This window comes from Macaca fascicularis, chromosome 16 (assembly GCF_037993035.2).
Source record: "Macaca fascicularis isolate 582-1 chromosome 16, T2T-MFA8v1.1".
Taxonomy (NCBI): Eukaryota; Metazoa; Chordata; class Mammalia; order Primates; family Cercopithecidae; genus Macaca; species Macaca fascicularis.
Genome location: NC_088390.1, coordinates 64,382,204 through 64,398,231, shown reverse-complemented (window position 1 = coordinate 64,398,231; position 16,028 = coordinate 64,382,204). Strand labels below are relative to the sequence as shown.

Here is a 16,028-nt window from a genome sequence, read left to right as displayed (position 1 = left end):
TGAGGGGCGGGGCATGCAAATTTAAAATGGCTGTTTCGCTGGGGAGCTTTGGGAACAAAAAGAGAAAGTGAATATCCCCCCAAAGTTGTAACAGTATTACTTACGCAGTGTCACAAATTGTAACAAGGAACATCGTGTGAACCTAGGGAAGAGAGTGCTTCTTTATTTGAGGCTGATTTTTCTTACCGTGAGCTCAGGATGAGTGGGAGAAGGACTGCTGTGGCCAAAGAAAATAGGAAGTATTGCTTTTCGGCCTTTTGGCTAAGATCAATGTGTTTTTGTTAGGTCAGTTTAATATCTGTATACGTTCTCTATCCGTAAGACAACATGTTAAGTGGGTTTTTGGAGCAGAGAGGTGGAGTAGGAACTTGCTCCGTCCGTTACACGCATTTACTTGCTATTGCAATGTTTTTAAGAACGGTGCATCCCCTTCGGGGGGAATCGTAAAATATAGGTGAGTTTATGTTGGTTTGGGTTGTTTTTCGAGGTTTTTCTTTTTTTACGTAGATGTGGTGTAATGGCTGAAGCTTTTTTGTTTTCAATTGGATTGAGGGTAAACGAGCAAGCACTTGGAAGTATATTTTTACGTTCCGAGGCTTGATAAAGTAAGAACCGCTTGTCGCCAACCTGATGTGCCAAGAGGTGCACTGCTGATTTCTGGACTCGACAGATAAAACACGAAGCAAGCAGGATAATCAGTCATAAGCCAACGCCGGATGCGATTTGGTTTATTTAGTCTTACCCCTTGACTAACGGTGCAGTTACTTTTTTCTCGGTTTTCATATTATTGCCTCCCAACTGCTCTTATTTTTTCTTTTTCTTTTCTTTTCTTTTTTTTTTTTTTTGATACCGAGTCTCACTATGTTGCCCAGGCTGAAGTGGCCTCATCTCGGCCCACTGCAACCTCCGCCTCCTGGGTTCAAGCGATCCTCCCGCCTCAGCCTCCCGAGTAGCTGGGACTACAGGCTTGCGCTACCACGCCTGGCTAATTTTTGTATTTTTAGGACAGACAGTTTCACCATGTTGGCCAGGTTTGTCTCCTGAACTCAAGTGATCCGCCCGCCTTGGCCTCCCAAAATGCTAGGGTTACAGGCCTGAGCCACTGCGCCCCGTCAGGGAGCTGAAGCCTCTTACTCAGGAATCCGCGCCTGGTCCCTGCGAATAAGAAGGGTTGTTTGACTAGGAGGCCTCGTCGGAGGCATCTCGCAGTTAGCCAGGAGTGGGGAGAACTTTTTTCTCGTGGTTTGCATAGGAGCTTAACTGCAGTAGAATAAAACATCAGTTACATTTCTAAGGTCTTGACTCCAAACCTTGGCTCCTAGACAGCATCCCAGCACCCATGCAGGGCTTGGGGGAGCTCACTGCCCTAAAGGGAGGGACATAATCCTGGCTGGCTTGGCCACCTGATCTTAGAGCTCTACGACCTTGAGGGAATATAGGTGGTAGCCGGGTAGTGAATATAGCAGGCCTTTGAGTGAGACCCGGTGCTGTGCTGGGTTTGGGTCTGAACCAGCACAGGGTTGCTTAGGCATCTCAGCACAGAGAGAGACTCCATTTATTTGAGAGAAAGTAAGGGAAAAGAACAAGAGTCTCTGCCTGGTAATCCAGAGAATTCTTCCGGATCTCATCCAAGACCACCAGGGTAGTACCTCTACTGTAAGAATCACGGCATGATTGGGCTTGGGGCACACATATCCTGGAATACCCAGAAAGCCTTCCCAAGAAGAACACACAGAAACAAGACTGTGAAAAATACAATAAATGCCTAATTCTTCCATGCGCACGTAAAACAAACATCCACAAGCGTCAAGATCATCCAAGAAAACACGATCTCACCAAACCATGTTTGGTGAGGCACCAGGGACCAATTCCAGAGAAACTGAGACGTGGCATTTCAGACAGAGAATTCAAAATAGCAATTTTGAGGAAATTTAAAGAAACTGGAGAAAATGGCCAGGCATGGTGGCTCACACCTGTAATCCCAGCACTTTGGAAGGCCGAGGCAGGCAGATCACCTGAGGTTAGGAGTTCGAGACCAGTCTGACCAACATGGAGAAACCGTGTCTACAAAAAATACAAAATTAGCCTAGCGTGATGGCACATGCCTGTAATCCCAGCTACTCGGGAGGCTGAGGCAGGAGAATTGCTTGAACCTGGGAAGAGGAGGCTGTGGTGAGCTGAGATCATGCCATTGCACTCCAGCCTGGGCAACAAGAGAGAAACTCTGTCAGAAGGAAGGAAGGGAGGGAGGGAGGGAGGGAGGGAGGGAAGGAGAAAAGGAAAGGAAAGGAAAGGAAAAAAAGAAATTGGAAATGCAGAATTCTATCAGGTGCATTTACCAGAGATTGAAATTATTCTGGCTGGACGCAGTGGCTCACACCTGTAATCCTGGCACTTTGGGGGGCAGAGGCAGGATAATTGCTTGAGTCCAATGGTTCAAGACCAACCTAGGCAACATGGTGAAATTTCGCCTTTACAAAAATAAAAAAATTAGCTGGGCATGGTGGCAGACACCTGTAGTTCCAGCTACTCGGTAGGCTGAGACGTGAGAATCGCTTAAACCAGGAAGACGGAGGTTGCAGTAAGCGGAGATCGTGCCATTGCATTCCAGACTGGGTGACAGACAGACTTTGTCTCAAAAAAAAAAAAAAAAAAAAAAGACAGGAAGAAGTCAAATTATCCTTGTTTGAAGGTGATGTAATCTTATATTTGGAAAAACCTAAAGACTCCACCAAAATTAGATGATTAGGACTTTGTAATTTACTTGTCTCAACTTATGACAGGAGGGATCGGCCCAGACAGACAGTATAATGAGGAACAGTTTCTGGTGGAAATACACAAGGCAGATGTACATGTGAACAAGTGAGCATCCCCAGTTGTCCCATCTCCCATCTAGAGGACTTAAATCCTATAAACTGGGTTTAGTCTTAACCCTAAGACTTGCTCTTGCCAGACCTGCAACCATTCTGAACAATGACAGCCAAAGGAGGTCATACCTACAAAGGTCTTTCCTGAAGGGGAGTATAAATTCCTTCTGTGTCTAACAGTGCTTATCACCCCTTGGCTATAGTTGAGGACAATAGCTCGATAGCTCCGTGGAGTGAATCACCCTGAGGTCCTAGCCCCACCCTACAGCCATTAAATTAGAATCTTTGGGACAGGGCCTAAGGCTGTTGTACTTCACAGCTTCCGGGGTATTTCCCTGGGACCAAAAGCACCTCTTAGAAATGTCCAGTGAAGACAGTAGTGAGCTTGGTCTGGAACAACGAATTGTCCCCGGAAGTGAAAGTGTTCAACAGGAGACACTCAGTAACCAGTGTGTGTAAATGAGAGAGTAGCAAATCCCTTGGTTTTGTCACTGACAAGAGGCCACCCAGTCCAGTGGGGAGGCTTTTCCACCCAAATTGGAATATGTGCACAGCAAGTCCGACAGCTTCTGTGCTGTTCCCACTCTGCAGAACTAGATGGACCCCACCCCCGCTACTGACCGAAAATTTATTTTGGAAATTCAGGCTGATGATACCACACAGGGACCGAGAAGGTGTGAAAGGTTTATAACTAACAAAATGAGGTGCTCTGGGAATCAGAGGGGCTCCCAGGCAGGTCGGAAAATGACTTGAGAGCGAGGAGACTGGGTTGGTGTTTTGATGGGGGTTTGGGAAGGGGCAGGATGGAGGGCTCTGGGAGCGGGGGCTGGTGCTGCCTGCTGGGTGCCAATGGGGGGAGCACCCGAGTTTTGTCATGAGCTTGTTATCTCCACTCATAGAATGGGAGCCTCTTGTCATCTCCACTCAGATTGTCGGAACCTATTAATACACTTGGCTCTAAGAGGAGGAGGGCTGTGAAGGAACGCTAATGCCTACAGCGCCTTGGTCATTTAGGCTGAGGTTAAGTGCGGGACTTGCACTGTCAGTTACCGTTATTTCGCATTACATCAGCAAAGGAGATCTCTAAACGCTGTCTGCTGACAAGGTGGAATGGGAGGTTCTTTCGTTACCTCCACGCGTTTGCATTGGATCGTCGGGGCCTGTTAGCACACTTGTGTGTATGTAAGTCAGCAGCGTGTACTTTGGAGAGTGTAGCTGCTTTAGATTTCACTTGGTTTAGTCACATGCGGTGTGACGATCATTGGATTAAAGGTTACCGCACCTACATCAGTATCCGTGTTCTGACTGGTCTCTGCTATTACTTGGCACACTCAGATGCGATATTCGGATCGTTATGTTTAAGTTTAGCGCCCCTACTTTACCAAGCGGGACGGTTTTTTTCATTTACGTGTCTATCCAAGGCAGTATAAACATCTTTCAGTTCAAGTTTACCGCATGTGTTTCACTATCCAGAGTCGGACTGCTTTTCGATTTACGTGGCTTTGTGGGATGCGGTATGAAGATCGTTGCATTCAAGTTTGCTTTAAAGATAGTAATATGGGACTGGGTGCCGTGCCTCAGGCTTGTAATCCCAGCACTTTGGGAGGCCGAGGTGGGTAGATCACCTGAGGTCAGGAGTTGGAGACCAGCCTGGCTAACATGTTGAAACCCTGTCTCTACTAAAAACAAACAAACAAACAAAAAAACAAAAATTAGCCAGGCGTGGTGGCGCGCTCCTGTAATCCCAGCTACTCGGGAGACTGAGGTAGGAGAATTACTTGAACCCGGCAGGCGAAGTTGTGGTGAGCCGAGATCGCTCCATTGCACTCCAGCCTCGGCAACAAGAGCGAAAACTCTTAGTGTTTCTTTCCTGTTTCTTTAACTCTTCCAGGGGCCCCTTTCCCAAGGCTCCGCCCAGCCCTGGAACCAGTCAGAGCATGTGCTCCCCCGGGGCCTGCACCCTGGCCTCCTCGAAAACTTGCCGGACCAGACAGTTGAGAAAGGGCTAGAGGGACGAGACCTGAGTACCTGTCTCCATGTGCGCAGCTATAGAAAATATGTAATTACGTGTCTGTAACACATAATAAAGCAAGTACAGCAAGATGACTTTAGGTGATGGGCATACGGGTGTTCACCAAACAATTCTCTCAAGGTATGTGTGAATAAAAGTTTAAAGAAATGTCGGATGCCGGCTAGGTGAGGACGAGAGGGGGAGGAGGAGGGAGAGGGAGGTGAAGGGAAGAAGGAGGGAGGGAGAGGGGAGGGGAGGAGGGAGGGGGAGGAAAGAATAGCCTCATAGAGTTCTTCGTGTCTTTTTCGTTCTGGGTTTTTCCTCCTGAAGGGCAATGAAGCCGAAGGAGCCTTCCCAAGATCCCAGTGATTTACAGGCTCTTTTCTGTTCAGCAGTTGGCAGGCAGGGCACGGCGCGTCTGGGGCGGGGCATGCAAATTTTAAATGGCTGTTTCTCTCGGGACTTATGGGAGCAAAAAAGGAAAATGAATATCCTCCGAAACAGTAACAATATTACTTAGGCAAGTTTTAAAATTTGGATAAAGATACACAGTTTCAACGTAGGAGAGAGAGTTATTGAGGGTGATATCTGTCACCCTGAGCTGAGGATGTGGTGGAGAAGGGGTGCAGTGGACGATAGGTGTACTGTTTTGAGGCTGAGTTTAGTCTGTAAGATTCAGCTCGACAGTTTTTTTTTTAAACCTTTATTCGGTGATTAGAGTGTGTTTTAATGTTCGTTTTGGTTTCGTTTATATGAGTGTTTTTTTTTTTTTTTTTTCATTTTCTACGCTGTCCGCCCATTACAAAAGCAAGATTATCAGCGTATTTTCTTGTGGCTCTCAGCAGCGGGAGGTTTTCAACGTGTGATCTTCACAAAAGCGACGGTGTCGTACCGTTTACGTTGGGCCTTCAGCATCTCAGAAGACGTTACCTCGCCGGGTAAGTCTGGTCGTCACGGCCTGTTAGCACCCTAGTATTTATTTAAGTTCACCGTGTGTTCCTTACTTTTACGCGTTTACATCGGTTCTTTTGGGCCCGTTGGCGCCGCTATTTTTACATTGGCCGCCCGTGCTTTACGTTTGCACGTTTACGTCGGATCATTGGCGTCTGTTAGCGCCGTCGTTTTTACATTGGCCGCCCGTGCTTTACGTTTGCACGTTTACGTCGGATCATTGGCGTCTATTAGCGCCGCTGTTTTTACATTGGCCGCCGGTGCTTTACGTTTGCACGTTTACGTCGGATCATTGACTATTAGCACCGTTGTTTTTAAGCTGGCCGCGCGTGCTTGGTAGAGCTTAGTTGCTTTCGGTTTCACTTGGTTGCGGCGTGACGATCATTGAGTTAAAGATTACTGCACTCACATCGGTCTCCATCAGTCTCCGTAATCTGACTGCTCTTTGTTATTACTTGGTTTACTCACATACAATATGCGGATTGTTCTGTTTAAGTTCAGCGCCCGTACTTCACTATCCCAAGTGGGACTGCTTTTTCATTTACGTGTCTCCATCCAAGGCAGTATAAACATTTTTCTATTCAAGTTTACCGCATGTGTTTCACTATCCAGAGTCGGACTGCTTTTGGATTTACGTGGCTCTGTGGGATGCGGTATGAAGATCGTTGCATTCAAGTTTGCCGCCTCTACTTAACTGTGCAGGGTCTGACTGTAGTCAGATCTGTATGACAGATGTTACACTCGTTTTCTGCGGGTACGTCGCTATCCAGTCTATTTTTTCCATCAACGTGGCTGAGTCATATGTAGTATGAGTGTCAGAGACATTGGAACCCGAAGCGACCCTATTTTGAGTGAGGGCTAGAAAAATGAGGCCGGGATTTACGGCGTGCATTCTCTGAAGGATATTCCTAGCTGTCAGATGTTTACGGTTAAGGGAATAAATTAATGTTTACTAAAGAGACCCAAGTGTCCAGATACCTGGATATCTGGAGAACAAAGGCGTTCCTAATTTTGCTTTAAAGATAGTAATAGGGATTTTTTTTTTTTTTTTTTTTTTTTTTTTTTTGAGACGGAGTCTCGCTCTGTCACCCAGGCTGGAGTGCAGTGGCCGGATCTCAGCTCACTGCAAGCTCTGCCTCCCGGGTTTTTACGCCATTCTCCTGCCTCAGCCTCCCGAGTAGCTGGGACTACAGGCGCCCACCACCTCGCCCGGCTAGTTTTTTGTATTTTTTTAGTAGAGACGGGGTTTCACCGTGTTAGCCAGGATGGTCTCGAACTCCTGACCTCGTGATCCGCCCGTCTCGGCCTCCCAAAGTGCTGGGATTACAGGCTTGAGCCATCGCGCCCGGCCAAGTCCCTGGTCTTGACAATCAGGCTGCTCAGGAAAACAATCAGGCTCCACAACTGCTTGCCACTGGGGCACAGTTCCTGGTATTCCAGCAGTTCAGGCAGTAGTTCAACCTGACCCTATACATTCAGGCCAGGTTCAGCTATGCCCTGCTACTTGGGAAAGTTTTTCTTTTTTCTCTCTCTCCTTTTTTTTTTTTGAGACGGAGTCTCGCTCTGTCACCCAGGCTGGAGTGCAGTGGCACGATCTCAGCTCACTGCAACGTCCACCTCCTGGGTTCACACCATTCTTCTGCCTCAGCCTCCCAAGTAGCTGGGACTACAGGCGCCTGCCACCATGCCCGGCTAATTTTTTTTGTATTTTTAGTAGAGACAGGGTTTCACTGTGTTAGCCAGGATGGTCTCGATCTCCTGACCTTATGATCCACCCACCTCGGCCTCCCATAAGCGCTGGGATTACAGGCGTGAGCCACCGCGCCCGGCCAAGTTTTTCTTTTAAATATTTCAAAGCACCAGTGAAGCAGTATGGCACCAACTCCCCTTTTGTCCATTCTAAATTAAAAGCTCTAGCAGAAAATAAACACATTGGTGCCCTATGGAAAATTTTAGCAAAGTCAGTCTTATCTAAATCCTAATATTTACAGTTCAGGACTTGGTGGGTTGATGCTGTCTGTCCAGGAATGCATTCGTCTTAGGACTCTAATCCTCCTGTTAATGTTATGGCCAACCAATTACTGGCAATGGGCCAGTGGGCTGCAATTCATAACCAAACTATACTAAATGATGAGGTTATTGAACAATTACAAAAATGTTACCTGGACGTTTGGGACAAAATTCAAGATGATGGCAAAGTATGCCCATCTTTTATGGCTGTCAGATAGGGACAACATGAACCCTATCCAGACTTTATTGCCCATCTTCAAGACGCAGCAAAACATGCTATCCCTGATAGCCACAGCCTTGTTGTAGAACTTTGGCTTACGAACAAGTAAATCCAGACTGTCAGGCGGCTATTTGCCCCATTAAAGGCAAAATTCAACTAGGGGGTGATGTACTCACCTCATACATTAAAGCTTGTGAAGGCGTGGGGGAAACTCTGCATGCAGCAATGGTCATGGTACAAGCCATGGTCTCTATTCGAATGCCTGGACAATTTCCTGGCAAATGCTTTCCATGCGGCCAACCAGGACATTCTAAAAGAGATTGTCCTTGTCGTACAGGCCGCCATCCTTTTCAACATGGACAACCAAAATTTTTTCAACAACAAGCCCCACCTTCTACTGTATGCCCACGATGCCGAAAAGGAAATCACTGGGTGGTTCAATGCCACTGAAAATTTGATATTGATGGCAGTCCCTTACAGTCACTGAACAACCAGGGAACCGGGAAGAAGGGCCGGCCCCAGGCCCTTCCAAACAATGGGGCATTCCTCAGCTTCCAGCTAGCTTCCTGCCAGATGAGTGCCTTTCCGGCCCAATCCATTCAACCTACACCCCAATTCCCACTTCAGCAATTTGTGCCACAGGATTTAATGGCTCTGCCCCAACACGAATCTCAGTACAGTGCTTGTCCCCCGCCACCACAGGCTCAGCAGCAGTAGATCTTTGTTGCACAAGAGATATTTCTCTGTTACCTGGAGAGCCACCTATTGCTGTTCCCACAGGTGTTTTTGACCCCTTGCAGACTGGCAGTGTTGGTTTGCTATTTAGTCGCTCAAGCCTAAATTTAAGAGGTGTTCAAGTACATACTGATGTAATTGATTCTGACTATTCAGGTGAAATTCATATTGTCATTAGCTCTGCAGTCCCTTGGTATGTGGCAGCTGGAGACCACGTCGCTCAACTTCTTATACTCCCTTACATTCCTTTAGGATCCAGTTCTTGTACAAGAACCGGAGGTTGTGGTAGCACAGACTATCATGGCAAAGCAGCTTATTGAGTCAGCAAAATTTCTGACACTCGTCCTGTGTGCTCCTTGCATATTCAAGGAAGGAAGTTTGAGGGAATGATTTATATGGGCGTTGATGTCTCCATTATCACTTTACATCAGTGGCCCTGACACTGGCCAAAGGAACACACGTCCACAGCATTAGTTGGTGTTGGTCAGGCTTCAGAAGTCTATGAAAGTTCTATAATTTTATACTGTATGGGCCCAGAAGGACAGATTGGTACTATCTGCCCCCTCATTACACTCCTTCCTGTTAACCTGTGGGGAAGAGATCTTTTACAACAATGAGGGGCAAAGATTTCTTTTCCACAAGGCAATTATAGCCAGCAGAGTAAAGACATTATGACCAAAATGTATGGGCTTAGGAAAATCAGCAGAAGGCATCACCGAGCCTATTATACCTACCCATAAATCAGATTCTACGGGACTTGGTTATTCTTTTTAGAAGGAGTCACTGTCAAACCTCCAGATCCCATCCCCTTGACTTGGAAAACTCAGAAACTGTTTTGGGTAGATCAGTGGGCGCTCCCTAAAAATAAGCTGGAGGCACTCCATATTTTGATTCTTGAACAGTTAAAATTGGGACACATCGAACAATCTTTTTCTCCCTGGAATTCACTTGTCTTTGTTATCCAAAAGAAATCTGGTGAGTGGAGAATGCTTACTGATCTTAGAGCAGTAAATGCTGTCCTTCAGCCTGTGGGGACATTACAACCCAGCTTGCCTTTCTCCACTATGATTCCCAAGTACTGGCCACTTATCATCATTGATCTTAAAGACTGCTTCTTCAACATTCCTCTGGCCCCTCAGGACTTTGAAAAATTTACTTTCACAGTTCGAACCCTTAACAACATCACTCCCACAGCGCATCCTTAACAACATCACTCCCACAGCGCATTACCATTGGAAAGTCCTACCTCAAGGAATGGTTAATAGCCCTACTATTTGTCAATATTATGTGGGGAGCATATGAAAACCAGTAAGAGATCAGTTTCCCCAATATTATATCATTCATTACATGGATGATATTATTTGTGGAGTACCTTCACGTTCTGTATTAATATCTTGTTTCTCTGCAGTACAACAAGCAGTCGTAACAGCTGGTTTGGTTATTGCCCCAGAAAAAATCCAAACTTCTTCTCCTTATCAATATTTAGGAATGCAGCTAGAAGACAAGATTATTAAGCCCCAAAAGGTTCAACTCAGATGAGACTCTCTAAAAACTCTAAATGATTTACAAAAATTGCTTGGAGATATTAATTGGATTCACCCCTCCTTGAGCATTCCTACCTATGCTATGTCTAATCCTTGCAACATTATGGGGCATTCCTGATTTATGCAACAAAATGCCTTTGACCCCTGAGGCAGATTCTGAATTACAACTTACAGAAAAATGCATTCAACAATCTCAGGTAACCAGGGCGAATCCACATTTACCTTTTGAAATACTAATCTTTCCTACTAAACATTCATTCAGCAACAGGACTCATTATCCAGGGACATAATTTAATTGAATAATGCTTTCTTCCACACAGCTCTTTATAGACGCTTATCATTTATCTAGATCAAATTTCCATCCTAATTGGTCAAGCTCATTCTCATCTCCTAAAATCATTGTTCCCCTCACCCGATTACAAGTCCAACAGGCTTTTGCAATCTGCATTTCTTGGCAAGTACATTTGGCATGTTTCCCGGGTGTGTTTGACAATCATTATCCTAATGTAAAACTGTTTCAGTTCTTTAAACTTCTTAGGTCTTACCTAACATTACTACGGATACCCCATTAGCTGAAGCTGTCACTGTTTTTACTGATGCTTCCTGTAATGGCCGAGCAGCATATACAGGACCAAAAGAACGTGTCCTTAACTCAGGAGCTGCTTCAGCACAATGAGCTGAGATGATCATCATCATGGCTGTTCTTGAATATTTCCCTGAACCAGTTAACATTTTTTCTGATTCGGTGTATGTAGTACATGTTGCTTGCAACATTGAAACTGCCTTAAACATATTTCTGCCTGATGATAACCTACTTTTTCTTTTCCAAAGGTTTCAGTCCATACTCAGAGCAAGGTCTTCTCCCTTCTACATTACTCACATTACGGCTCACACGCCCCTCCCAGACCCCTCTCAGCAGCAAATGCGAGTGCTGATACATTAGTTGCTCCCGTTTTTTACAGACGCAGAAAATTTTCATGCTTTAATTCATGTCAATGCTGCGGGACTCTGAAAAAAGTCCTCCCTCACATGGAAACAAGCTAAAACCGTTGTATGTCACTGTCTTGCTTGTCAAGTGTTAATTTTACAGCCACTTTCCTCAGGAGTTAATGCTAGAGGACTTTCACAGAGTGCTCTATAGCAGATGGATGTGACTCATTATCCAGCTTTCAGCAAACTCTGTCTTATACATGTAACTATTGACACTTTTTCTCATTTTATCTGGGCCACATGTCAAACAGGGGAAAGTACGGCTCATGTTAAACAGCACATGCTTTCACGTTTCTTGGTTATGGGCGGTCCTGAGAAACTAAAAACTGAAAATGGTCCTGGTTACGTTAGCAATGCTTTTAAAAAGTTCACTCAGAAATGGGAAATTACTCACACAACTGGCATTCTGTATAACTCTCAAGGATAGACATTGGTAGAACGAGCTAATAAAATGCTTAAAGACCAACTTTGAAAACAGGACACTAAACCGAAAAGGGATGCTGCTACCCCTCATACTCAGTTAAATTTGGCTTTCTCCACTAAATTTCTTAAACCTAGCAAGAAGTCAACCTTTTACAGCAGCAGAACAACATTTCACTGGAAATAAATTTGATCCACAAAAAGGAAAGCGGGTATGGTGGAAGGATGCAAAAACTGACAAATGGGAATTAGGTACGGTGGTAACATGGGGTAGGGGTTTCGCTTGTGTTTCTCCAGGAGAAGGACAACAACCCGTGTGGGTTCCCTCCCAGCAACTGAGATTGCATTATAACTCCAAGGATGGTAGAACTCTCAGAAACAAAAGGCAAAGAACCGTCAGAAAGCAAAGAGCAAGGTTTGTCACCTGACACATAAACTCCATGACCTCGACATTACAACAAAATATCGCCGTGTGACCTACAACACCAGTCATTCTACTCTACCAACATGGGGCCAGATAAAAGTCTTATCACATCAAACAGAGAAATTACTACAAGAAGAAGGAATTCCAAAAATGACGGGTAATATAATTCTGGCTGCCTTTATGGTGGTCAGTGCAGTGGTGAGTATACCAGAGGTTGGGGCAACTCAAAATTATACCTACTGGGCATATGTTCCTTTTCCCTCTTTAATTCAGTCTGTCTCCTGGATAGACTCCTCAGTGGAAGTTTACACCAATAATAGTGCATTCACACCGGTCCCCGATGATGACAGGTTTCCAGCCTAACCAGAAGAAGAAGGTATGCACTTTAATTTGTCAATTGGCTACAAATATCCACCACTGTGCATTGGAATTTGCCTGGCTGCTTAGCTTATTATAAGAACTGGATGTGGACCATACCGTCCTCTAGTAATGATTTTTATCAAGTGCATATGTGTTCAGTAGCAATTCTTTCCAACTCATGAATGTTAAACTTAATCCACATGAGGAATGGAGGATTCCTGTCACTACTAAAAGCAGTAAAACAAAAGGACTGCCAGACTGCTCAAATGAACCTACAAAGGGACATTTTCTAGTAAATTCAATTTTATGGAATTATTATAATGCTCTAAAGGCCATAGTGTTCCAAAATCTAGCTACGGGTGTTGTTATTGACTGGGATCCAAGAGGGTATTATTGGAGGAATTGCTCTGGCCAAAATACCAAATGCTCGGAGTTTAATTATTTGTTAGATTATGTGGAGGACTGATGGCAGTCCTACAGGTTGAAGGAACGGGTGCCTCCTTATCGATTTAAATGGATGGACACAGGAATCATTCCTCCTAGACCAAAAATGATTCATCCAGTTGTTACCCTAGAACATCCTGAATTATGGAAATTAGCTGCAGCCATGACAGGAATAAGGATATGGAATGCTACCTATCAATTCTCTCCTACTGATACCGAGACACCCATATTCAAGATCACCTTGATGTCAGAACAGGTGATACCTATCAGGAGCTGTGTCAAACCCCCTTATATGCTGTTAGTTGGAAATACAGTTATCACTCCCAATGCACAAACTATGTAATGTGATGATTGTAAGCTGTCCACGTGTATTGATGCTGTTTTTAATCCCAGAACAAGTATTCTCTTGGTAAGGGCTAAGGAGGTAGTATGGATACCAGTCTATTTACATCATACATGGGAGTCTTCCCCCTCTATATACATAGTCAATGAAGTTCTTAAGGATATCCTCAAAAGAACCAAGAGATTCATTTTCACTCTTACTGCAGTCATTCCAGGACTAATTGCGGTTGCTGTAATAGCGGCAACTGCTGGAGTTGCTATCCACAACTCTGTTCAAACCGCTCAATATGTGGAAGCATGGCAAAAAAAACCCCACCAAACTCTGAAATTCTCAGACTCAAGTTGATCAAAAATTGGCTAATTAAGTTAATTATTTCCGCCAGAGTGTAATCTGACTGGGAGAGAGAGTTATGAATCTGGAACACCGTATGCAATTACAGTGCGATTGGAATACTTCCGATTATTGCATAATGGCTTATGCTTATAATAAAGATCAACATAGCTGGGAAAAAGTCTCAAAACATTTAAAAGCCTGGGATGATAACTTAATGTTAGATATTTCAAAACTTAAAGAACAAATTTGTGAGGCCTTACAGGCTCATTTAACTACTGTTCCTGGCTCAGACATTTTTGAAGGAGTAACTAAAGGATTATCTGATCTTAATCCCTTTAAATGGATCAAACCCCTCAGAGGATCATTGTTGTCATTGGCATTATTAATACTGTATGTTTACGTTGTCTACTTTTAGTCTGCAGATGTCTCCAAAGAGTCCGAGGACAAGTCCAAAATCAACGACAAGCAATGATGGCAGTGACGATCCTAGTCAATAAAAAGGGGGAAGATGTGGGTGGTAAGCCACCCAGGTGCCGAGGCAAGAGACCAAAGGCATGAGCTGTTCCAGTATAATAAATAAAATATATAGAATAATAATAGTTATACTAGAAATATAGATATGATTATATATTAATATTAATCATTAGTTTGTAGCATTACTCTTTATTCCAATATTATAATCATCTCTGTTCTACAATTATAACCTAGGAAAAACCAGCCATACAGAGACAGGAGCTGAAGGGACACGGTGAGAAGTGACCAGAAGTCAAGAGTGTGAGCCCTCTGTCATGCATGGACAGGGTTACTAGATGGCTCCTTGGTCTAGCGGTAACGCCAGTGCCTGGGAAGGCACCCATTACTTAGTGGACCGGGAAAGGGAATCTCCCTTTCCCCTGGGGAGAGAAGACTCTGCTCCACTACCTCTTGTGCAAGGCCTGACATGAGTCAGGCCCGCCCACAGCCATCTGAAGGCCTAAACGTCTCCCTGTGATGCTATGCTTCAGCGGTCACACTCCTGGTGTACTTTCATGTTCTGCTCTGCGCACCTGGCCCCGCATTCTAGATAGCAGTAGCAGAATTAGTGAAAATACTAAAGTCTTTGATCTTTCCAAGAAATACATAGAAGAAATAATGACGTAAGCTGTCCCCTCTCTCTCTCTCCACCTTGGTTACCAAATAGGGAAGGGCCCCCTGTCCCGTGGACATGTGACTCGCGTGACCTTACCTATCATTGGAGATGACTCACACTACTTACCCTGCCACCTTGCCTTGTATACAATAAATAACAGTGCAGCCAGGCATTCGAGGCCACTACCAGTCTCCGCATCTTGGTGGTAGTGGTTCCCCGGGCCCAGCTGTCTTTTCTTCTCTCTGTCTTGTTTCTTTATTTCTACAATCTGTTGTCTCCGCACATGAAGAGAAAAACTCACAGGCCCTATAGGGCTGGACCCTACAGAAAGCCATCCAGGTGCCGAGGCAAGCACTGAAGGCACAAGCTGTTCCAATATAATAAAGAAAATAGGGTAAAAGAAAGTTATGTTAGACATAGGATATAGAGATGATTATATATGGATATTATCAATTATTAGTTTTTAGTATTAATCTTTATTATTATAATAGAGGAAAAACCAGGCCATACAGAGTCAAGAGCTGAAGGGACATTGTGAGAGATGACCAGAAGACAGGAGTGTGAGCCCTCCGTCACACCTGGATAAAGGCCGCTTGAGGACTCCTTGGTCTAGTGGTAGCACCAGTTCCTGGGAAGGCACCTGTTACTTAGCAGACCTTGGTCTAGCGGTAGCGCCAGCGCCTGGGAAGGCACCCGCTACTTAGCAGACCGGGAAAGGGAGTTTCCTTTTCCTTGGGGGAGTTAGAGAACACTCTGCTCCACCAGCTCTTGTGGGAGGCCTGATATCAGCCAGGCGTGCCCATAGTCATCTGGAGGCTTAAATGTCTCCCTGTGGCGCTGTGCTTCAGTCGTCATGCTCCTTGTTCACTTTCATGTTCCGCCTGTACACCTGGTGCCTCTTTTAAGTTCCTAGAAGATAGCAGTAGCAGAATTAGTGAAAGTATTAAAATCTTTGATCTCTCTGATAAGTGCTTTAAAAAAACGCTGACATATGCTGTCCTCCCCCTCTGCTTCAACTACCACAAAGGGAAAGGCCCCCTGTCTAGTGGACACATGACTTGCTTGACCTTATCAATCACTTGGAATGATTCACTCTCCTTACCCTGCCCCCTTGCCTTATATTCAATAAATAGCAATGCTTCCAGGCATTCTGAGCCACTACTAGACTCTGTACATTGGTGGTAGTGGCCCCCTAGGCCCAGCTGTCTTTCTTACTCACTCTGTCTTGTGTCTTATTTTTCTATGAT

At 44.9% G+C, this 16,028-nt stretch overlaps 1 long non-coding RNA gene and 1 other non-coding gene across 4 annotated transcripts; both read left to right on the top strand.

Moving 5' to 3' along the window:
• The first annotated feature begins 241 nt into the window (after positions 1-241).
• LOC123569665 (U2 spliceosomal RNA) lies at positions 242-431 on the top strand. Its single transcript, XR_006693470.2, has one exon. It is a non-coding gene; the product is annotated as a U2 spliceosomal RNA (small nuclear RNA).
• A 5,098-nt stretch (positions 432-5,529) lies between these two features.
• On the top strand, positions 5,530-15,024 carry LOC135967849 (uncharacterized). Of its 3 annotated transcripts, none has more exons than XR_012425894.1 (5): positions 5,530-5,816; positions 12,046-12,329; positions 12,462-12,548; positions 14,068-14,204; positions 14,361-15,024. It is a non-coding gene; the product is annotated as an uncharacterized lncRNA (long non-coding RNA). The 3 variants fall into 3 exon arrangements; XR_010582155.2 differs by having other exon boundaries at positions 12,046-12,370; XR_012425895.1 differs by lacking the exon at positions 12,462-12,548 and having other exon boundaries at positions 12,046-12,370.
• Positions 15,025-16,028: the final 1,004 nt, after the last annotated feature.